This window comes from Alligator mississippiensis, chromosome 2, assembly GCF_030867095.1.
Source record: "Alligator mississippiensis isolate rAllMis1 chromosome 2, rAllMis1, whole genome shotgun sequence".
Taxonomy (NCBI): Eukaryota; Metazoa; Chordata; order Crocodylia; family Alligatoridae; genus Alligator; species Alligator mississippiensis.
Window position 1 is genome coordinate 176,985,078 of NC_081825.1, and position 23,799 is coordinate 177,008,876.

The window sequence follows — 23,799 nt, forward strand, 5'->3', positions numbered from 1 at the left end:
ATCCCTGCTGTGCTGCTCTGCAGTACTGTTGGCCATCAGGAATGACCTGGAGCTGCACTCATCGTGCAAGGGGTCAGCAGCTGCCCCTCAGACCTGGTGTCACCTGCTCCAGCTGTGTGCTCAGCCTTGTCTCAGGGCTGGGCAGGCCCCAGCCCCACAGGTGGGAGAAGGAAGGATGCAGCACCCCCTGGCAGAGGCTGCACCACAAGGATCAGACCCCCTTTCCCCCAGGGCAAGGTGGGGAGGGCCCAGCCTGGCAGTGTGGAGGAGCCTTCCAGGTCCAGGCCACAGCAGCACAAATGTATTGGGAGGCACAAGGAGCCTGTCACCCTGCCAGAAGCCTGCCGCTGCAGGGGCACTAGGCAGATCCACTGCACGTCTAGGAGTCTCACTAATGTGGCAGAAAGACTCTGCCTGACCCCAATGGGGGGCCTGGCACCTCTCTCCCTCCCTCCCCATGGTGACAGGATCTGGGAACAGATGTCTGCAGCCTCAACTCCGTCCACACCCCCAGCCCCTCCTGTCCATGGGGGCGAATGAAAGCTGTAGCTCTGCATCTGGGAAGCATCCCTTAGTGGCTCAGCTGCCCCCGCTGCCTCCTGCCCATGGCTTCCTGCCAGGAGCCCAGGACCCGCACAGCACCAGGAGCACAGTGAAGACATAAGGGGCCAGGACCATTCCTGCCAGAGGTCAAAATGGTAAACAGTAAGCTGTAAATGGTATAAATATAATTGTCATTTAACCATTTACATCCCTATCCTGAGGGTTTTAACACTGCCAAGAATGTATACAGAGTGGCAGCTTAAAAGCTGGAATTAGGCAGCAGAAAAAGGAGATGAGAGGGTTAACCATCTGGCTCCTGGCCACACTAGCACTTCCCTCTGGATCCGTGGATTCCCTTTGATGTGAAGCTCTCATCAGCACCGGTGCCTGCTCCTCTTCTCGAACTACTGCAGGGAAGTTTCTGAATGCACAGGGTGGGGCAAAAGCATAAAGTTACTGCGTCCTTTCTGGCTACTCCCTTAGGCTTGTGCGCTGCCTGCCCACCCACAGTTATACTGATTTATTTGCTTTAGGAAGAACAGATTTTCCCCCCGAGGCATATGAGACTTTTGAGGAATCAAAATCTACCCTTAGATACACCTAGTGTCCTGGATGCTTGGGATGTTTCTTCACCCTTCCAGTGACCCCACTCTTGGTATGCTGCAGTCCTATTCCCACCATCTCCAACTTCCACTGCTAGCACCTGGCCCCCAAGTCAGAAGCCCAAAACTCTCCTGCCCCCAAAATTGCTATGCCATATCTATATTAGCCTTTGACTCCTCCTTGTTCTTCCTAATACTCCCTTCTTTCATAGAGTCTTATAGTGTAGTCATGGTTTGCCTTCTAACAGAGGGATTGTTAGCCACTCTGAACCAGACAGGGACTGCCATTTTGCCCTTGGTACAACTTCAAAATCACCATAAACAGTGTGAAGTGATAGCTATCTTTATCAAAGGCAGTATTGTTGACATATGTAGGTGGGGAATATAGGAGGTACATGGAAGCCATCTTCCTGGATTTCAATCCCAAACACAGCAGAAATTTATTTGACTCATCTCTTTCCTGTGCAGCCATGCCTGCTTCCCCCACCAATTACCTGGGTCCTCTGGTTCTTCCAAGGGCTTTTTTAAATGCCACCTTTACATCTTTGTTGCGCAAGCTGTAAATGATAGGGTTGACTAGAGGGTTGACTACAGTGTAGAATAAGGCAGTAATCTTGTCCCAGTCAGAGGTGTGCTGGGAGCTGGACTGTACATATATGAAGAGGATGGACCCATAAAAGAGAGATACAGAGATCAAATGAGCAGAGCAGGTAGAGAAGGCCTTGCGCTGGCCAATAACTGAGCGGATGCACAAGATGGCCACCAGGATTGCCATGTAGGAGATCAGGATGAGTGCAGTGGTGGCCAGCATGTTGCAACCCACAACAGTAGACAAAATAATCTCATAGACCTTGGTGTCATCACAGGCCATCTTCAGCAATGGTGGTACATCACAGAAGAAGTGGTTGATGGTGTTGTCCCCGCAGAAGTGCAGGCGGAAAGTGTTGCCTGTGTGCACAATGGCATTGGCAAAGCCAGCTGCATAGGAGCTGGCCACCATCTGAAAACAGAGCTTCCTAGTCATGACAGAGGAGTAGAGTAAAGGATTGCAGATGGCCACATAGCGGTTGTAAGCCATAGCAGCCAGCAAGTAGCACTCACTGAAGCCTAAACCAGCAGAGAAGAAAAACTGGGCAGCACAGCTAGCATAAGACATGACCTGTCTCTTAGAAATGCAGTCAGAATCCGGGGGGTGTAGACAGTGGAATACCAAATGTCGAGAAAGGAGAGGCTGCTCACAAAGTAGTACATGGGCGTGTGCAGGTTTGAGTCCAGGAATATTAATGTCATTAGGCCCAGGTTCCCCATCATTGTCAGGGTGTAGGAGAAGAGGAACAGCACAAAGAGAGCAACTTGCAGATGTGGTTCTCTTGTGAAGCCTACCAAAACAAATTCTGTCACAGGGGTGCTATTGCTTCCGACTTCCATATTCTCCACAGCCATCACCTGTTGGCAAGGGAAGTCAGATATGTTAATATCTGAGCCATTCCAGAGCCCAGTCAGTCACACTACGTATATCTATTCCCCTATCAAGCTATGGCCATAACTGTGAGGATCTGGCCTAGAAGTTCCATCACAGCCATCTACAGACTAGAGAATCCATCCAGTAACTCTTGGGTTGACCCTTGTAATTTTTCTTGGGTTAAGCCCTGTAATTTTTCTTTGACCAAAGATGGGCTTCAGAATGGCTTTCCTTCTTGCTCTCAATACATTAAGATAAGGTGAAGCTGTGGCTATCCTTGGCAGTTTGTCCTAAGAGTAATTACCCTCACTGTTGAACATGGGCGCCTTATTCTTCATCTCCGTTTGTCTGGCTTTGACCTCCAGCCATTGGTTCTTTTTGTCAGAATTAGAACTCCTATTTTCTCTCATTGCACAGGATTTGTTTCTCAAATCATTTTTCTGGCCCTTCTCTGCATGATCTCTAGTTTGTCAACAGGGAGTGTGTGCTTGTATACCATGTCAGTGGGAGCTGAGTAAATGCTAAGGCGCTTGATCTCAAGCTGGGGCAATCAGTGGAGCTACATCAGTTCATTGTCAGTTAACCATTTGCTGAAGCACAAATGGAAAGAGAAGAAAAACTCCACAAACTCTTGTTTATGTTTGTATAAATTATGTGCAAGTGATAAATCTGTAAAAGCCGCACTATATTCTCAAACACTATAATCAGAAGAAAGGACAAATTTGGTTAGTAAACTACGTGCTGCAAATAATTTACTCATATCTGATTATTTCATATTACCATTTTCTATGTATATATCAGTTGGTGTATATATACTCAATGCATACCTGTGATTATCAATGAATAGTTAGTAGAATATGTAATGCCCTTAACCTCCATGAAACTGAAAAGGTTTGGATCCAAATTTCATCAGGTTTTCTTAAATAAGTTCACCTCTGGGCTGGCATATATTAGCCCAATGGAAAATGCTAGATAGGAAGAAGGGAGGATAGATTTGCACCTTTATATAGACTAACTCAGAGCTGTCTATTTGTCTAGCATAAACTTTCATAAGCAGAAGGCTTGCTTCATTGGATGCTGTGAAGGGACAGTCACAAGGTAGTGACAACTTTAAAGAAGAAAATGCTACTGCACAGTATATTCTCTTTGAAACATTCATATTATCACATTAATATGTGTTACCTTAATTAATGAAGGGGGACTACTTCTTTAGAATCTTCTTATAAATGACCTGTAAAATGAGGAAAATGTAAAAGCATTAGAAACCTGAAGTTTTGGGCACTGGTTTTCCACTAAGAGCAATTTATGTGGATAATTTCTGTGCCTGCTACTTGGGGCAGTTGGCAGTAGAAGGCTGTTGTCCCTGGTAGAAGGTCATCTGCTACTATGACTTTCAATAAACTGTATAATAGTTTCTGGACTAGTATTTGGCTCTCTGACTTGGTGATCAATCTACCAAGCTACACATGCTACCAGAAGTGGAGTACAAAAAGACAAGGAGGGGGCACAAAAGAAGAAATGGAGCATTTGTCACTTCCAGAGCAGTTACAGCTCTCCAACAATGCAGCAGAAAGCCAGAAAAAATTCAAGCAGGGTGTCAATATCTACCTGTATATGTTGGCTAACAGAGCCACAGAAAAGATCTAGCAGGGCACAAAGCTTTAACTGCATTTAAGTTAGCAACTATCTGAAAGGGAAAAGAATAGTAAGACTACTAAAAAGTCTGAAGAGTATTGCATGTCAAAACAAACCTAAACCTTTGAAACATTTTTAACTTCTATGTCAGAAAACCAAGAGAGGACAAATGAGGAATTTGTTACTGACTTCAGACTGTTGAGTCAGATTTGCAACTTAGGAAAGTTAGCAGAGTCCCTTATAAGAGACCAAACTGTGCTGGGGATCAGTGGACTTGTCTATGTAAGACATTACTGCCGAGCTGACTAATTAGCTCTGCAGTAAACACTTCAGTGTCTAGATATGTACCCCTATTAGGGTGCAGGGAACTAATAAACTCTGCAGCAGGGTAGTACTTGTAAATACAAATACTACCTTGCTGTGGAGTTTTTTCATGCACAGAAGTGCATATGTAGATGCTGGCCCAGCTGGATGGAGCACAAGTGTGTGTCCCGAAGCACCCTTGTGTCCCAGCCAGCCCTTTCGCAGCACGTGGAACTCAGTTAGAGCAGCCCAGCTGGTAGGCTGAGCCCCAGGGCCCCCTGCCAGCCAGGGCTGTTTCAACCAGGCTTCACATGCTACACACAAAGAAATTGCAGACCAATATGCTCTGGAGTTAATTGCTCCTGGGTGCATGTTCAAACAGTGTGCCCAGGAGCAATTAAACCTGGAGCATATTGCTCTAGAGTTTATTCATGTGCATTAATTGTATCTGTAGATGTGCCCATTGATCCATAGCTTAGGAAGAGGTTGTTGGAAAATACTGAACTCACTTTGGAACACTTTGCTGTGGATTCCAGGCCCAGACTTCTTTTGAGCTAGAGCATACTCTGAACAGTGATGTCACAAAGCTAGCTGACTATTGCAAGACTTGGTGTGTCCAGCCAAGTGTCTGTAAGACAATTTCCAGTGTTCTTCACCTACGCAATTCCAATGCTGCCTGGGAGCTAGACATCTACTTGAATGGTCAGGCTGTGGCACGAAGCACAACCCATCTACCTGGGTGTGATGCTAGACCGGACATTGAGCTACCATGAACACTTAAAAAAGACAGCAATGAAAGTTCAAATACTCAAGAACCTCCTTAACAAGCTGGCTGGGCTATCATGGGGTGCAAGAGCCTCAACCCTAAGAATGTTAGCTCTTGCCATCTTGTATTCTGTGGCAGAGCACTGCACACCAGTCTGCAATCGGTCATCACACACCAAACTCGTTGATGTGCAGCTACATTCAACAATGCACATCATCTGGGAACTCTTTGACTGACCCCTCTCCCATGGGTCCCAGTCCTGAGCAACATTGTTCCCACTCATATAGGATGCAAAGTTGCAACTAGCAAGCTACTAGAGAAGATCTATGCCAATCCAAGCCTGTCGCTCTACAATGATCTCTTAAATCCACCTGCTTCGTCTACCATCACGACATCCACTGTCATCCAAACTGCTGCACCAGAACCGCACAGCAGAGACCCTCTGGTGTGAGGCATAGAGGTTGACATTACCACCAAACAAGTTCCTTATCATAGATCCTACAGTCTGTCCACTTGGTTTCAACCTGCCATGCCATCAGTGGGCCTTGCTGAATAGGCCCAAACAGGGTAAAGTCTGTGTACAGCCAACCTCCACTGTTCAGGTCTTTGCAACAATCTAGACTGTAGCTGTGGAAAAACATGCACCATGTTGCATAATGTCGATGACTACCCACTGACTAAGCTAAGTGCCGGACTATAGGAACTGCACATGGCCATTGAGCATGCTATCACATGGCTTGGCAATTACTCACATGCTGACTGACTTTGGAACAAGCAATCAGAATTTACCGGGATTCTGAAATTACAAATCCCAGACTGAAGAGGCTAGAAAGCAAGCCAGTTAAACATTAAACCTTTGTGCATACAGATTCAGAAGGTAATTCTCAGATCATATAATGGGAGTTAATTCCAACTAAAGGTGTGTATGAATTGCAAGTTAGGCACAAAGGCAACATGGTAAAGATATAAAGTTAATAATTGTTTCAGGAAAACTGATGCCTATTATTGTGTTAAGAACATGTAAAGCTTGGAATGGTAATTGATAGTATAGGAGCCAGTGGAAAGCAATAAAGAATAGTTTTCTGATGTTTATAATTGTATAAACTTTCAGCTGTTTAGAATATAGGACTGACTGAACCAAACACTCTTACTGTTCATGCCCCTAAAAATGTTCCTCTTGCTTAAAGCAGCAAAAAAAAAAGTTAAGGAGAAACGAAACAGATGAGTTATTTTGGATATAATAGGAAAAAAACCAGAAAGACCAACAGTTTGTGTTCATTCCCTCATCATAGCAGAAAAGAAAGATGGATCTTTAAGCTAGTGTCTGGGTGCAAAACAATTAAACAGGTACATCAAAAAGGAACATTTTCTATTTCCTACCAGAGAAGAAATGTTTGGAAGCATAGCAAAAGCTAAGTATTTCTCCAGTGTGGATGCATCCTCTCTGTCTTCCCTTTGAAACAATAGCACTTTTCTTTCCAAGTGCTGCTTTCAAAGACTTCCTTTTGAATTGTGTTCTGCACCTGAGCTTTTTCACAGGAAGACAGGGACGGATTTGGGGTACCAATGCACTGGTTCACTTGCATGATCCTTTGACTTCTGTCCCACCCAAAGATTAAAACCAAGGGCATTTTTACACATACTTCAGGAGTGGGGGTTCCAAAAGCCACCCTAATTAAAGCACCTGGAGTGTCTCATGTATAAGTATCCCTGCACTTCAAAATGGCTGCAGGGGTGCCTTATCTAAAGCTCATTGAAGGAGTTTTAGTTAAAACGCCCTGCCACCATTTTGAAGCATGGGGATGCTCATACATGCAATGTGGAGGCTGGCTGGAGCACGGTAATTGCCATGCTCCAGCAGACTCAATTAACTGAGTGTGCTCTGACACACTGTAATTACAGCACACTGGAGCAGCCTCCTGGCTCGTGTACAGGCACCTCAACTGCCTAGCATTGGCAGCAGCATTTGTAGTCAGGCAGTGCAAAGCTAGTCACTTGACTTCATATCTCATTATAATCTATCTGATCCCATCTAAATTCTTCATTCCACGGGTATTAACAACCATCTCTTCCTTTTAATGCTCTTGATGTTCCACTAATCAAGCTATCCTTTATTCTGAAAATCTGCAGTTTAAAAGCTGCTCCTGGTAATGTAGCTCCTATTTCACAGGCTGCAGATTGTTCTTAACTCATTGCAATGAAGTTATATTTGTTTTTGCTTCAATCTTATAATAAATAATGCCCCTAGGATAAAGTTTCTAGTTTATTTTTAACTGGAGAAAATTACATTGTTTTATTCATGATGATTCATAGATTCATAGATTGTAAGGCTGGAAGGGACCTCGGATGATCATCGGGTCCAGCCCCCAGCAACAGGCAGGAAAGACAGCTGAGATCAAGGGACCCCAGCAAGGTGACTGTCTAGTCTTCTCTTGAAGATTTCCAGGGTAGGAGATTGCACCACCTCTGGAGGGAACCTGTTCTACAGTCTGGACACCCTAGCTGTGAAGAAGTTTTTCCTAATGTTCAGCCTGAAATGATCTTCCAGGAATTTATGGCCATTACTCTCGGTTATTCCCAAGGATGCCCTGGTGGACAGTTGTTCATCAAGCCCTTGATGTATGCCCCTGATGTAGTGGTAAGCCACTATCAAGTCCCCTCTCAGCCTTCTCTTTTTCAGGCTGGAGAGTCCCAGGTCCCTCAGCCTTTCCTCATATGGCATGGCTTGAAAGTCTCTGATCATATGAGTAGCCCTTCTCTGGACCTCTCAAGCTTTACCACGTCCTTGCTGAAGTGCGGCACCCAGTACTGGACACAGTACTCCGGCTGCAGTCTCTCCAGTGCCAAGTAGAGTCGAAGAATCACTTCCCTAGTTTTGCTGGAGATGCATCGATTGATGCATGCCAGGATATTATTTGCCCTGTTGGCTACGGTGTCACACTACCAGCTCATATTCATACTGTAGTCTTATTATCCCCCAGGTCCCTTTCATTTGTGGTGCTGGCCAGTTTAGCGTTGCCAAGCTTGTAGGTGTGTAGGGGCGGGGGGTTGTCCCCAGATGGAGCACTTTACATTTCTCAATGTTGAACTTTATTTGATTCCAATCCGCCCCACATGCTAGCCTGTCTGGGTTTGCCTGTATCAGCAGCCTGTCTTCAAGTGTGACCATGCTTCCCCATAACTTGGTGTCATCCATGAACTTGGCCAGTGAGCTCTTTACTCCTGCATCCAAATCATTGATAAAGATGTTAAAAAGCACTGGACCAAGCACCAACCCCTGAGGGACACCACTGGCCACTTTTTGCCAAGATGATGCACCTCACCATCTGCAACCCCCTTTTCAAAATTCTAGATCCGCCCATGCAGGAAGATACAACAAATTTTTGAAGGTCTTGAGGGAACGCTAGCAAACATAGGTGGTATTCGAGTTTGGGGGAAAACACCAAGGAATAACATTTGCGACTAAAGCACGCATTAGAAAGAGGTCCTTTAGCCAGCTTAAAACCGAACAGGCAAAAATACAAATTCAGTGTCAAACAAATAACATATTTAGGAGAAAGTTTAACAGAAGAAGGATGGAAAGATGATCTTATCAGAAGTAAGGCCCCTACCAACATGCCACCTCTTAACGATTAAGAAAGAGTGAAAAAATTGATGGGAATGGTCAGTTTTGCAGGGAAATGTATATATAACTTGGTAGAAAAGACCACACACATGAAAGCATTCCTAGAAGACATGTTCAGTGGGCTTGGGAACATAACCACACCACTGACTTTGAAAAAATGAAGGAATTAATAAAAAGGAGTCCAGGTTAAGCTATTATAATCCTTAAAGACCTCTAAACTCTCAACAGATACCTCTAAAGAAGGGATTCTGGCAGCTTTGATGGAAAAGCATGGAAGAAATAGAGGTCACATCTACACAAAAAGTTTACTGGAGAGTAGACTAATTAGCTTTGTAGTAAACCTGTCATGTCTACATGTGTGGCCTTATCAGGCTACAGGAAGCTAATTCCACAGCCGGGTAGTATTTTCACGCTCAGCAGCATACGTGTAGACACTGATGTGGCTGGCTGGGGTACCAGAGTAATTCAGTGCAGGGACTGCCTGATGGCTAGCCCCATACTGGAGCACCCTTGGGCCCCAGACAGCCTCTCCACAGCACAATGAGTTGGATTAGAGCAGCTCTGGGCTGCCAGACTGACCCCCTGGACCTTCTGCCAGCTGGGGCTGCTTAGACCCAGCTCAACATGCTGTGGTCCCAGGAGCATGTTCAAACAGCACACCCAGGAGCAATAAACTCCAGTGCAGAAAGCACAAGAGTTTATTGCTGTGTGTTAATAGCATGCATCCACCTTGGAAATTACATAGATGGAAAATTCAAAAGCAAGTTATGTCATTACTCAAATAAAATCAGTTTTTTGCCAGACTTGGGATTCCGAAATAGTGAGAGCAGATAATGGTCTTCAATTTAACAGCTTGGATTTTAAAAGATTTGTATGTAAACATGGGCTTCAACACAAGACTAGTAGTCGCAAGTACCTAGAATGCAATGGGCTGGTAGAAAATGGGGTACAACTAGTTAAGATACTGTCAAAAAAAGCAAAAGATTCAAACACTGATCCATACCTGACACTCCTAAATTATAGGACAGAACCCATAAAACATGGGTTGTCTCCAGCAGGAAATTCTATTTCATAAGATCAGAATCAGGTTTCTAAATCTAATGGACAATGATGTTGTTGACACCCATGATTGAAATGCATTTTTAAAAAAGGATAAGATTAATAAAAAAAAAAAAAAATGGTTGTACTACAGGGTCTCTAAAGAGTTACCACCACTTCAAACCAAGGACATTATGCCCCTGTCTGATAGCAAAAGATGTACACATTAACAGGCACTAGTAACATATCAGGTAGCTCCTAATCCTATCAAGGTGTTGCCCCAGAATGACAGGAGTTCTGGAAAAGCTGAAGACACTTACAGCGTATCTAAGAAAGAAAAGAAAGCCTCTGGGGACTCCTCAGAGACTGAGATGCCATCTAGTCAGCAAAGGGCTGTAAGGGAGATTGTTAAACTGGAGACATCTGTGGAAGAGGACATAATGAGGTTTGAATCAGTGAGAATGGAGAGATGCTACTCAGACCTAGCAGCTATACAGCATCTAGAAGGGCTGATTGAGGCCTGCTGGAGTTGTAAGATATCTTCATACTTCATATATTTGAAATCTGTTTATGGTATTTTGCTATGTTTGTTGTAGAAGGGGACACGTGCAGATAGCTGTTAGAGCTTGGCAAATTGTTACATCTGCCTACTCTAGAAGATACCTGTTAGGGCTGTGTGAGGCTTCGCACTGTGCTTCGGATCTGGAGAAGCTTCAGATGCTTTGGCATCTGAAGCAGCATGTCCGGATCAAAGCATTGGCTTTCGTAAGGGGAATCAATAAAATATCTATAACCTTGTTGTTTTTTGTCTGATTTGGATGAAATTTGCAGGGATGGTAGCCCCTGCTGAGAGCATGAAGCCTGCTATGTTTCAAGAAGATCGGTGCAGAGGTTCAGGGAGAACTGCACCCCAAATTCTTGAAAGCAGAACTTGTGTCACATCAATGCAGTACAACACAGTGGGGTGAAAACTGCAGGGGTGGTGGCTGTCATGAATTGTGCCTGTCAGCAGCTAGAGGTGCAGGGCCCCAGAACCCCCCTGCACCTATCTCCTTGACAGCTAGCAGGCTTTGTGGCTGCAGCAGGGGCTACCACCCCTGCAGCTTTCACTCTGCTGCACCTTAGCACACAGTGTCACCCATGTCACGAGTTCTGCTTGTCCACAGCTTGAGATGCAGTTCCCCCCAAACCCCTGCACTTATCTCCTTGAAACTTGGCAGGCTTTGTGGCCTCAGCAAGGGCCACCACCCCTGCAGTTTTCAGCCCTCTGCACCTTAACACACACAGGGTCATCTGTGTTTGGCCTGTCAGCAGCTTGAGGTGCAGTTTCCACCAAACCTCTGCACTGATCTTCTTGAAACTTGGCAGGCTTTGTGGCCTCACCAGGGGCTACCATCCCTGAAGCTTTTACCCCCCTGTGGTGTAATACATATATGTGACATGAGTTTTCCTTTCAAGAATTTGGGGTACAGTTCCCCCCAAACCCCTGCACCTATCTCCTTGAAAGTTGTCAGGCTTTGTGGCCTCACCAGGGGCTACCAACCCTGCAAGGTTCATCCAAATCAGACATAAAACAACAAAGTTATAGATATTTCATTGATTCCCCATTGTACCCTATAGCCGGATCTCCGAGGCAGCTCTGAAGCTTCGGAGCCACTTCGGCCAGATCAAAGCAGGAACCCAGTCTGGAGATCATTGGATCCCTGGCATCTGAAGTGGCTGGATCTGAAGCCAGATCAAATAGCTGCCTACTCACACAGGCCTAGTACCTGCTGCTACTATGAACTTGACTTTGAGTACACTGTATTATAGTTTCTGGACTCTGGCGCTCTGACTTGGTGATCAAGGTACCTGACAATATGATTCCTGCTAAGTCTAACTCCCTTGATGGCTTTAAACAGGTTACTCTCTCCCCAGTTATATACGAAGGCACCATGCACAGGAGAATTGTAATCTTTTGCCTGAGAGGTGGTTCTGTTTACCTGGATGCTAAATAATATCTTAATCTGGGAACAGTCTTGGTTGAGTCATAGCTACTTATGGAGAATGGCAGATCTCAATGTGCTTAATCTCTTATTTTAAGTAATGCTGGTGGCTGCAGTTAAAAGAGCATTATGGCTTGTATTCTTAACTTCTTTTCTGTTGCTTTTAGTGCTCTGAAATTTTCACTTATTCATCTGGAATACTCCAAGATTGGTCTTTGCCCAAAAGTTGGACTTTGCTGAAAGTGGGAGTATTTCTATCTTTTCTAATGGTGTGTCCCTGAAAAAGTTATTTCCTTATTATTTTAAAAAATCTGGAGTCCTTTTGCAAAATGACAGTTAGTGTTAAAATTTGCTATGAAAATACCCCTTTCTTGAGTCACAAGCTTTTAAGCATACTGGTAAACATTCATTTGGATTTAGCTGAAGTTTAGTTGCCTGAAAATTAAACACACTTTTTTTGTCCAAGTTTCCTTACTATGGTATTTACACAAACTTTTGCTGAATTTTTTTTAAATTTTGATATCCTGAGAAGAAACTCTTCATTCCCATCATCTTTTGCATTTCATAATCACTGAGGCCATCGTTAACATAGATACAGAGAGAAAATTGCAGGGTATGTTCTCATATTCAGTCAAATAAAAATTCTTTGCAGAATAACATTGGTCAAAGCTTTGTATCAAAATCCCCTACATTTGGAAGGAAAATTGCTGATTTTGAGTAAGCAAATGATTTTCAGGGGGAAAAATGTGTTCTCTCTAAAGAATTTTACCTTTTTGCCAGCAGATAAATTAGTACATACAATTTAAATTTAAAGCTCTCAGTTCTTGGTAAATAGGTTGAGATATTCACAATTCTCAGATTTCAAGATGTGACAATATTTGATAGGAATTTTTTTTAATTCTTAATTTTCTACATTTTCTGTGGGGGATGGTGTATTAATAATTCCTAATCAGTTTTACCAAAACCTATTTCTGGCCTCTTGTGCAGATTACAGTTTTGTTTGTTTATATTGATTACCTATAATGTGCTATCCCATCCTTTTATCCTACACTTAATTGGATTAAATTCATTAGGGACAAACAAAGTTTCCTGCCATTAGGACAGAATAATCAAATGCACAAATATATATTGTGGAATGACTCGCTGGGCTGCAGGGCAAGAGAAAAGGATCTGAAGGTTATTATAGTGGCTGCATGCTCAACATGAGTCAACAGTACACTCCTGTTGCAAAAATAGCCAAGAGCGTATTGGGCTGTATTAACAGAAGTGTTGCCTGCTGCAAGTTAAGGGAAGTGGTTAGCACCAGTGAGGCCTCAGCTGTAGCACTGATTCCAGTTTTGTGCATTGCACTTCAAGAAAGATGTGGACAAATTGGAAATAGTTCAGTGAAAATCCACAAAATGATTAGAGGTTTAGAAAACATGATTTATGAGGAAAGACTGAAAGAACTGGGATTATTTAGTCTGAAGGTATGAAGACTATGACGGGATTTGGTAACAGTCTTTCAATACATGAAGGGTGTTTATAAAGAGGATACTACCAGTGATCACAGAGGACATGACAAAAAAGTAACAGCCTGAAATTGCAGAAAGGACATTTAGTTTGGATACTAAGAATTTCCTAACTCTGAAGGTGCCACTGTGACAGGTAACCTAGAGAGGTTGTGGAATTTTTCTCCAGCGCAGTTTTTAAGAGCAGATTAGACAAACATTTGACTGGGATGACCTAGAGAGGAATGATCCTGCTTTGAGCAGGAGGTTGAACTAGATGACTCCTGAGATCCCTTCTGGGTCTATTTTCTCAGGATTCAATCACTCTACAGCCCAATTGTCACATATAAAAGGACTGCATAATACTAAACATTTTGTTTTATAAAAGTCAATAAGACAGCCAGAGCCCATTAAAGTCTTTGATGCATCAACTGCACAATAAGCTGTACATGCACAACAGAGCTGTAGTGTGTTTCACAAATCTTGTATACAGGAGAATTACATCACTATGGTGGGGAATAACTCTGCGAAGTCCAAGGGAAGTGATTACATTTTTTCTCCTCAGAAAGGAGGATGAATAGATGAGACACACTGATCCAAGCTCCCTTGTGCTCTGTGGGTACTTAAGGATGGCATATAGCAAGGCAGTGTGTGGAGACTGGAGAGAATGCACTGTGCCACAAATTGCTGTACATCAGAGGATTCTGTGTTCTCTTCTAACTCTTGTAAATAAATCTGTGATCCAGTTAAATGATTCCAGGGCACGTTTTACACTCAGCTGGAGTAGCCCACCCAACAGTTCTCTCAGTAGGACTTGCCTGTAAATGTTTAACCTGTTTGGGTGTGAGCGGTCACCAAGGCCTTTCTGCACTAAGGATGCTGGGGTCACCACTGAGCTCTCACTGGGCTTCAGACAAGTGTGTAAAGCAGTGGTGGGCTCCCTGAATGTCTTCTCTTTGTAACCACCTTCTGGGTGAAAAGAGAATGGATTAAGTTTCAAAGGGTCCCTCAGAGTCATAGGGATAATAATTAGGCAGGTGAAAGCTAGCCAATACCCCACCCCATCCAACCCTGAGACTGGGGGGATGAATGGGATCTCACAGAATAGAAACCTCCCTACTATAGATTGGGGCAGCCAGACATACCTGCTGAAGGGAAGATGCATTTCCTTACCAAGTCTTTACCGAGGCCAGTTCTTGTTTAGATGAAGGACACATATAATTTATATGGGAGTTCTGTGAGTAGAGTGGATCCGCTTCCAATAGATCTGCTCTAAGGATGTCTCTGAGAGGTCCCCAAAGGAGCAATTAGAATGACACCTTGTTTGTCCTGTGGGAAGGTGGGAATATTCATGGCACATGACATTATTGCTGCTGCCTCTGGTGCTTTGGGGGGAAATCTTCCTTTGCTAACTGTACTATCAGCCCCCTTCTCCCTGCCATTCCAGTTTTCCCCAGATAGGGGACAGGCACAAGGTGCTGTGGGACATTACTCTGGTCCTGCTCTTACTAACAGAACTTTGGAGACAGAATCAAGCAGTTTGCTTAGGTCCTGACTGCTACATGTTTGCAGTTTGTCACTCAGAGGGTCTCACTGCACTAGGCTGATTTTTGTGTGTCACTTCTGGACTCCCATTTCTGGAGCACCAGGCTTCATTGGGGACAGGTCCAGGCTAAGTGGAAGATAAGGAGGCTGTGGTAAAGGGGGTATGACATGAAGGGCATTGCTGCAAATGCTTTTAATTAAAGCAAAATATGAGGGTTGTTAGAAACGGTGGACTTGTCCTAATCTTTTCACTGGGTACTGACCTTCAGCCTGGCCCTGCCCAATGCTAAAATCTGAATAAGACTCAAGGCTTAAGTAGATTTTATAACAACAGAACTAGATAAAAACAAATATTAGTGACAATTAACAGACTATGAAATTTGTGTATACTTTTAACAAACAAATAGCAAGTACAGACAATAAAAACAAGGAGAAGATAGAAATCAATCATTGTTGTCTAACATAATGTATCAAACTGTTTCAATAAGTAACGAGGTAAGTGGATATGTATCAAACTGCTTTGATAAGTAAGGTAAGTATCGAGAGGTAAGTATCCAGATCTTTTATCAATTTAGGTGCAAAAAATCGTTATGTAAGAGCTCGCCAACTGTGCATGCTCATCTTATTCAACTAGGTCAAAATGGCCGATAGGTGAGAGGTTCACCTTTCCTAAAACCTGTGGAGCCAAAGCTCTACCAAGCATGGGTACTACTACATTCATTGCTTAATTTAGAATAAACAGGCTCCTTAGTGCCACACAAAGACGCTAACTTAAGAACATATGAGGCAAGGCCAGGGGATGCAAAATTTCAGTGTACTGTGCGTACATACCCCTGCACTTATTTCCCTAGGAATGTGGGGAAAAATATCAAAATAAATTGTAATTCCCTGTGCCCAAAGGATCAAGCCAGAGCCAAAGAATAGGGAAGTGCTGCTCAGAGAGGAAATAGCCTCAAAGAGATCACATGATAAGTAGCATCTGTTTATTACAGCCCTCAAAAGAAGGGAGTAAACTGATGCTGACACTGTTTGCTATAGGTTCCTTCCAGGCATTTTCTTCATCCCTATCCATTGGGTGTCTTTGATGGAACTATTGACAGAGGTTCACTAATTGTACACCTTGGGTGCCTATACACATGCAGGGAGGCTGCTCTGATGTGCTGTAATTACAGTGCATTGGAGCAGACTCAATTAATCGACTCTGCTGAAATGTGGTAATTATTGTGCTCCAGTGGACTCCAGTGTCATACGTATCAACATCCCTGTTCAATGAGCTTTAGTAAAAGTGCCCCCACCACCATGTTTCAGTGCAGGGGCACTGATACACATGGTGCTCTGGGCACTTTAATTAGAGTGGCTCTCACAGCGACTCTAATTAAAGCACCCTCCCCCTGCTGCCAAGCACGTATATAAATGCCCCTTGTTTCAAACTACATTCCACTAACTCTCAAGCAGTGGGTCTGATTCTGGATTAGTCTATTTCCTTGTGTCTTTTCTTCTTATTTTGTTATTTTTAACATAAAAAGCCCTCATTACAAAATGATATACACTATCTAGTAATTCCTTCCAAGAATCAGATCTATTGCAGTTCTTTTCATAAAGAGAACATATATGCCAATATTGTCAATATTTGCAGAAAATTAATGGTAAATTGTTCATTATTAGCATTGCCACCAAAAGCCTTGCTCCACACTTTGTCTCATTCCTTCATAAGTCTCAGAATTAATCTCCAGTATAAACTAAGATGATTTTTCTCTCTTTCTTAAAATTCTTTTCTTGGATCAGTAGGGTTCTAGCTAGTGTAGGGGTGAAGATATATCCATCAATGATACCCTTAAATTTACACTGTAAAGCCAAGGGCTGCTTGTATACACCACGAGATTTCCCCTTTAAGGCACTGCAACTGTGTTACTGTTTGCAGGAGCAGGATTTCTTGCTTCTTTAAAAGCCTTTTTCGCATATTAAAGTAAAACTGTTGGGACACAGCTTAGTTTGTGCCACTGCCAATTACTTAGATGTGTGTGAAAAGAGTTCCCAAACCCAAATTTGATGGAAGGCTCAATTTATTCTGTATTGCTCAAGGTGCTTTCTCTTAACTTCTTTTGCTCTAGCCCCACTCTCCCTCTGATCAATAAAAAGATATCAGGATACAGCATGCTTGGTTGTGAATTCCTAAGGGGAGAGACAGGCCTTTTTACTCCCTTGGCTCTGCTGGCTATGGTGAGTTTAGCTATTTACTTTCCTTTGTTACAGAGAGCTATCTTTGGAGGCTTCAGGCTAAAAAAAGCACCCAGAAATAATACCACTGTGATCAAAGCAACCCCAAGGCTTACAGAGTCTATGTACCCCAGGCTGCACAGAGCCTTAACAGAGACCAGTGCCCATGTGGTGGCAGCATTACCCCAGGCTTGCAGGTGTGCTCCAGAAAGGGGGACAGGTAAACGTAGATGCTCCAGGTGTCATGGAAACACACGCAGCATACATTTGGGTCAGGTCAGCAGAAGCTTTTATTCAAATGAAACTACAGCTGTAGGGGGGACCCCAAAGTGACATGGATTTCCCAAGCACTTGGAAGGGGTTCCCCCCAAGAGCAAAATCAGGAGGCTTATAACAGTCACTTACAACTCACGTGATCATATAGTGGAATTAGCTAGAAAAGCAGCTACAAACATTACCTCATTACTTCTTTGCTGTTATCAGGATGAGAACTATGAGGGGGACAAAGGGAGAAATAACACTCCCTTCTTGCACCTGGAAATCAGAGTTGTACATACTTTTTTGCTATCTTCAAGGCCGTGGTGAGCGAAGCAGTTGCAGAGGAGTTACAAAGAACAAACACTTTCCCTTATCTGTTCTACTGTACAGAGCCAGCAATTCCCCGCAAAGCGGTTATGTCATCTTATAACTCGTATGATCAAAGTTTAAGGCATTTTTTTTTTCTGATTCCACACAGGGGAGACTCCCAAAGCGTGGTTTTGGGTCTGGTACTGTGAGGTGGGTGGCTCTGTGTAGTAGCACCCCCTACTGTCCTGCCACAGGGGTTACAGTGAACAATGAGATGAATATGAGCCAACAGTGTGCCCTTATTGCCAAGAAGTCTAATAGGCTTCTAATAGGTCCCTTCCAACCCTAACTGGGCTGAATTGGTAGGTGTGTTGCCAGTAGGTCAAGGGAAGTGATTATTCCCCTCTATTCAGAACTGGTGAGGCCACATCTGGAGAACTGTATTCAGTTTTGCAACCCTCCCCCCCCCTCCCCCCACCCCCACTACAGAAAGGATGTGGACAAACTGGAGAGAGTCCAGTGGAGGGCAAAAAAATGGTGAGGGGGCTGAGGGACGTGACATATGAGGAAAGACAGAGGGAACTAGGCTCATTTAGTCTAGAGAAGAGGAGACTGATATGGGATTTAATAGCAGCCTTCAACTACTTGAACGTGGGTTCAAAAGAGGATAGACTCTTCTCAGTGGTGGCAGATGACAGAACAATGAGCAACCATCTCAAGTTCATAGAATCATAGAATCATAGACGTAGGGTCGGAAGGGACCTTGTAGATCTTCAAGTCCAACCCCCTGCCTGGGCAGGAGGGAAACTGGGCTCAAGTGACCCCAGCCAGGTAGTTATCGAGCCGCTTCTTAAAGACCCCCAGGGTAGGAGCCAGCACCACTTCCCTTGGAAGTTGGTTCCAGATCCTAGCCGCCCTAACTGTGAAGTAGTTCTTATAGATGTCTAATCTAAACCTACTCTCCAACAACTTGTGGCCGTTATTCCTTGTTATCCCGGGGGGCGCTAGGGGAAACAAGGTCTCCCTAAAACCCTTCTGGTCCCCCCTAGTGAGTTTGTAGACGGTCACCAGGTCCCCTCTCAGCCTTCTCTTGTGAAGGCTGAACAGGTTCAGGTCCCGTAGCCTCTCATTGTAGGGTCTGCCCTGCTGTCCCTGGATCATGCATGTGGCCCTCCTCTGGACACTCTCAATGTTGTCCACATCCCTCTTGAAGTGGGGTGCCCAGAACTGGACACAGTACTCCAGCTGCAGCCTGACCAGTGTCGCGTAGAGGGGGAGGATCACCTCCTTGGCCCTAGTTGAGATGCACCTGTGGATGCACGATAGGGTCCGGTTAGTGCTGCTGACCGTGACCTCGCATTGTCAGCACATGTTCATCTTGGAGTCATGATGACTCTAAGATCCCTTTCTGCCTCCGTGCTCTCAAGAAGGGAGTTTCCCATCTTATAAGTGTGTTGCTGGTTACTACTGCCCGAGTGCAACACCCTACACTTGTCAGTATTGAAACGCATCCTGTTTTTGTTAGCCCACCCTTGCAACCTATCCAGGTCTTGCTGTAGTCTTTCCCTCCCTACTAGCGTGCCCACCTCACCCCAAATTTCGGTATCATCAGCAAATTTGAACAGGTTGCTTTTCACCCCGTCGTCCAAATCACTGATAAAGAAATTGAACAGTGCGGGCCCAAGGACCGAGCCCTGGGGGACTCCGCTGCCCACTTCCCCCCAGGTCGAATATGACCCGTCCACCACCACCCTCTGAGCGCGACCCTTCAGCCAATTAGCAATCCATCTGACCATGTAGGCATCGATGCCACAGTCTCCTAGTTTTTTAATGAGGATGGGGTGGGAGACAGTGTCAAAGGCCTTGCTGAAGTCCAGAAAGACTACATCCACGGCAACACCTGCATCCAATGCTTTTGTGACCTGATCGTACAAGGCATGACCTGCCCGTAATGAAACCATGCTGGTTGCCCTTGAGCATCCTCCCCGATGCCGGGCCATCACAGATGTGCTCCTTGATGATCTTCTCAAAGAGTTTCCCCAGGATTGAGGTAAGACTGACGAGCCTATAGTTGCCCGGGTCCTCCCTCCTTCCTTTCTTAAAGTTGGGGACCACATTGGCTATCTTCCAATCATCTGGCACCTGGCCCGAGCACCACGAGCACTCGTAAAGCCATGCCAAGGGCACAGCAATAACTCCTGCTACCTCCCTCAACACCCTGGGGTGGAGAGCATCTGGACCTGCTGACTTGAACACGTCCAGCCCCTCCAGAACATTCTAACCCGGTCCTCCTCAACCTTAGGTCTTGAGGCGTTCCCCTCGAGTCCATCTGGAAACACGGTGGGGGAGCCCCCGTCCCTGCACAAGAAAACGGAGGTGAAGAATTTGTTAAAGAGGTCTGCCTTCTCCTCTGGCGCAACCACCAGATTGCCCAGCGCATCTTGCAGGGGCCCCACATTTCCCAGTGACTTCTTCATCCTCCCTATATATTTGAAAAAGGACTTTTTATTATCTTTGATCTTGGACGCTAGTCCTAACTCTATGTCCGCCTTAGCTTTCCTAACAGCCCCACTTCAAGCCCGAGCAGTGGAGGTATACTCCTCTTTGGAGATAGCCCCCTCTTTCCACCGGGTGTACACTGCCTTTTTGGCAACCAGGCATTCCCGGACTTCCTCAGTGAGCCAGGGAGGCTTTCGGGCACTCTTGCCCCCCTTGCTTCTTGTTGGGATTGTCACCCCTTGGGCCCTGAGTATCGTCTCCTTAAGGAACGACCACTCATCTTGAGCACTGAGTTCCCCTGTCCTTGAGAACCCCAGCGCCTTTCCCACCAATCTCATCAACTTGTTGAAGTTGGCCCTCTTGAAGTCTAGGGCTACCGCCTTGCTGCAGGCCCTTGACACCCTGCTCTGGATGATGAATTCCAGCAAGCGATGATCGCTATCACCCAGGTGGTCAAGGACCTGGAGCCCCCTTACCAGATCATTGCCTGTGGCCAGGACTGGGTCCAACAGGGCATTTCCTCTGGTGGGACGGTGCACCTCCTGGGTTAAGTGGAGGTCCTGTATCTCGGCCAGGAACCTCCTGGAACGGTCTGACCTGGCTGACTGCTCCTCCCAGCAGATGTCCGGTTAATTTAGATCACCCATGACAATTACATCCCTTGCCTTAAGTGCCTCTGCAAGCTGGCTCGAAAATTCCCGGTCCAGCTCCTCCCCTTGGTTGGGGGGTCTGTAGTAGACCCCCACCGTTAAATCCCTCTCCCCACGACCCCCTTGTATCTTGACCCAGAGCACTTCAGCAGCAACAGAAGCTTAGGTTAGATATTAGGAACAATTTTCTGACTAGGAGGGTAGTAAAACACTGAAAAAGGTTACCCAGAGAGGTGGTGGAAACTCCATCCTTGGAGGTTTTCAAGACCTGGCTAGACAAAGCTTTGGCTGGGATGAACTACTTGGGAATGGTCCTGCTTTGAGTAGAGGGTTGGGCTGGATGACCTCCTGTGGTCCCTTCCAACCCTAACTTTCTATGATTCTATTATCATCCAATCTGTCCTCCAGCATATAACAGGCTAAATAATTTCACCATGGCTAAAGCATCGCCCTGAAGACCATCTACTCCTGTGCCAAAGGTCCACCAAAATGGAGAATCCGCCACTTCCCTTGGTAGCTTGTGTGTCAACTCTGCAGCCCCAGAAACTGGCACAGAAAACAAGGGGGAGTTCCCACTTTTATATGGAAAATCATAGGGATTAGATGTACACATCAACGGCCAAAGGGAGCCAACAGGTAAAAGGTAAAGAAACATGAATACTGTGGTAACATATACTCAGCACTTTAATTCCCCCCCCGACATACACACACACACACACACACACACACACACACACACACACACACACCCTGCCAGAGGTGTCCCAAACAAGCCTTTAGTCCCCAGAGTGCTCAAAAATCAGTCTGCAGCTGCCCCCAAGTCTGAGTCCAACTCCTTCAGTCTGCAGTCCTGGCTGACCAAGCCAGTGAGATCTTCAGTTCCACTGTGCACTCCTCTATGTAGGGCTGACCAGCTTCCATGTACATGCTACTCCCTCTTCCCCTTACTCCAGCCTCAAGCTTCCTCTTTCTTTTCCCCTTGCCCCCCAGCCCTGGGGTTTTCTAGGGGTTTCAGTTCACATTAACAGAAATCACACTCTACAGACTGCCACCTGTTTCCACATTAGTTTCACATTACACTTGTTCCATTCTAGCCCCTAATATTTCACTGTCAATTGAAAAAACGTGATGAAGATAGAGACTCATGTCCAAACCAGGCCCACTAGAGTAAGAATTTTTCAGTGGAATAGCCTGAAGAAAGTAGGTTGAGGACTTTGGCAATCTGCTGAGCTCTCCTCAGGTACCTTATGCTCAATTCATGAGGAAGTGAGCATAAGGGCCAAATTTCAGCAAACTCAGTTCTTCACAAGCCAAAGAAATATGAGGATTCAAAAGAATAAGGGGAAGGTCTGAGGAGGTGACTGTGGTACAACTGTTATAACAGGGCAGATAAAAATGGACCAGAAGGCCAGTGTTTTTTTCTGAGAAGTGGAGGGTTCAGAGAGAATTCTTGGTTCCACTCTATAAAATGTGTTTCATCTCTCCTGGGGTTAAAGCAACACATGCTCTTTGACAGCTGTGGAGCTGTTGTGATAGTCCCCACTGCATGAAGTGTAGATTGAACTCTCTGTAATCTCTACACTAGGCGGACAGTTCAAGGTATCTTGTTTCCAGGTAGGACCTCAAGCCATGAGGGATTGTGTCCATTTCCATTTTAGCACAGAGACAGCCAGGAGCAGGGATAGCATACATAACATATTGCATTACTGTCTCAAAAATATTCCCATCTTCCCTAAGCACTTAAGAGAAGTCATGCTAAGTGCTTCCCTGGGGACTTCCCATAGACACCTTTGGGTACTAGGTTCTGTTTCACTCATGAAACTCCAATATAAATCATCTGTCTTCATCCACTGAGAACATTCTGGAGTTACCCAGGAAAAAAAGCTTTTTCTTCCACGGGTAAGTCCGGGTGCTCTAGGCTATAAGAGGGAGCCATCTATAGCATGGGACCCATTCACCTTAACCTCAAGGCCCGTCAGGATGGGGATAATGGCCAGCCCCCTCACTCCCTATTCCAAGCCTGGTGCTCTGAAGGCCTCACATGGATTTGATCCATTCCCATCTACATGCAGGAGGTGGCTGTGAAGTGAAGGTATTCAGGAATCCCTGCACTACTTCACACACTTTTCCAGAGCCACCAGGCAGATCTTAGAGGTGAGCCTAGCACCCCTAGCCAGTGCCATAGCAAGGGGGTGGGGTGTGGGGGTAAGCGGGGCAACCACCCCAGGTGCCAAAAAGAAGGGGCACGAGACAAAGTTGCGAGTGGATCATTTGTGGGGGGCATGGGGACGGGAAGGGTGGCTTCCACCACTGTGTGCACTCCTAGGCATAGGCAGCAGAAGGCTGGGGGTAATGTGGCTTAGCCCCCCCAAACGTGGGGCAGCGGTGGCAGCACAGAAGACCTCAGGGCAGCCTGGGTGCAGGCTCCAGGCAGCTGAAGCAGGGCGGGAGGGATGTACACAGACACAGACAAGCAGCCAGAGCCTACAGGTAGCCAGAAACTCAGTGCATCCCTGCCAGATATGGAGTAGCACCCAGCAGATAACATATTTCCAGGAAAAGAGGAACTGTTTAAAGCCATCGATGCCAGAATAGATGGCAACTGACTGGATGGGAAAACTACAGCAAAGGATTTAGGAGTTTTGGTGGATCACAGACTCAATATGAGGGTGCAGTGGAATGGAGCTGCACAAAAGGAAAATGCAGTTTTTGGCTGCATCAATAGAAGCATTAGGTACAAGATATGCAAAGTGATAGTGCCTTTTTACTTGGCACAGGTTAGGACTTGTCTATAGTTTTGGGCTCCATGTTTTAAAAAGGATGGGGAGAAGTTAGAAAGGATCTAGAGGTGGGTGACAGAAATGACAAAAGA

At 45.2% G+C, this 23,799-nt stretch overlaps 1 pseudogene; it reads right to left on the minus strand.

The window, feature by feature from the left end:
* Positions 1–1,635: 1,635 nt before the first annotated feature.
* On the minus strand, positions 1,636–2,573 carry LOC102565266 (olfactory receptor 9G4-like; annotated as a pseudogene).
* Positions 2,574–23,799: the final 21,226 nt, after the last annotated feature.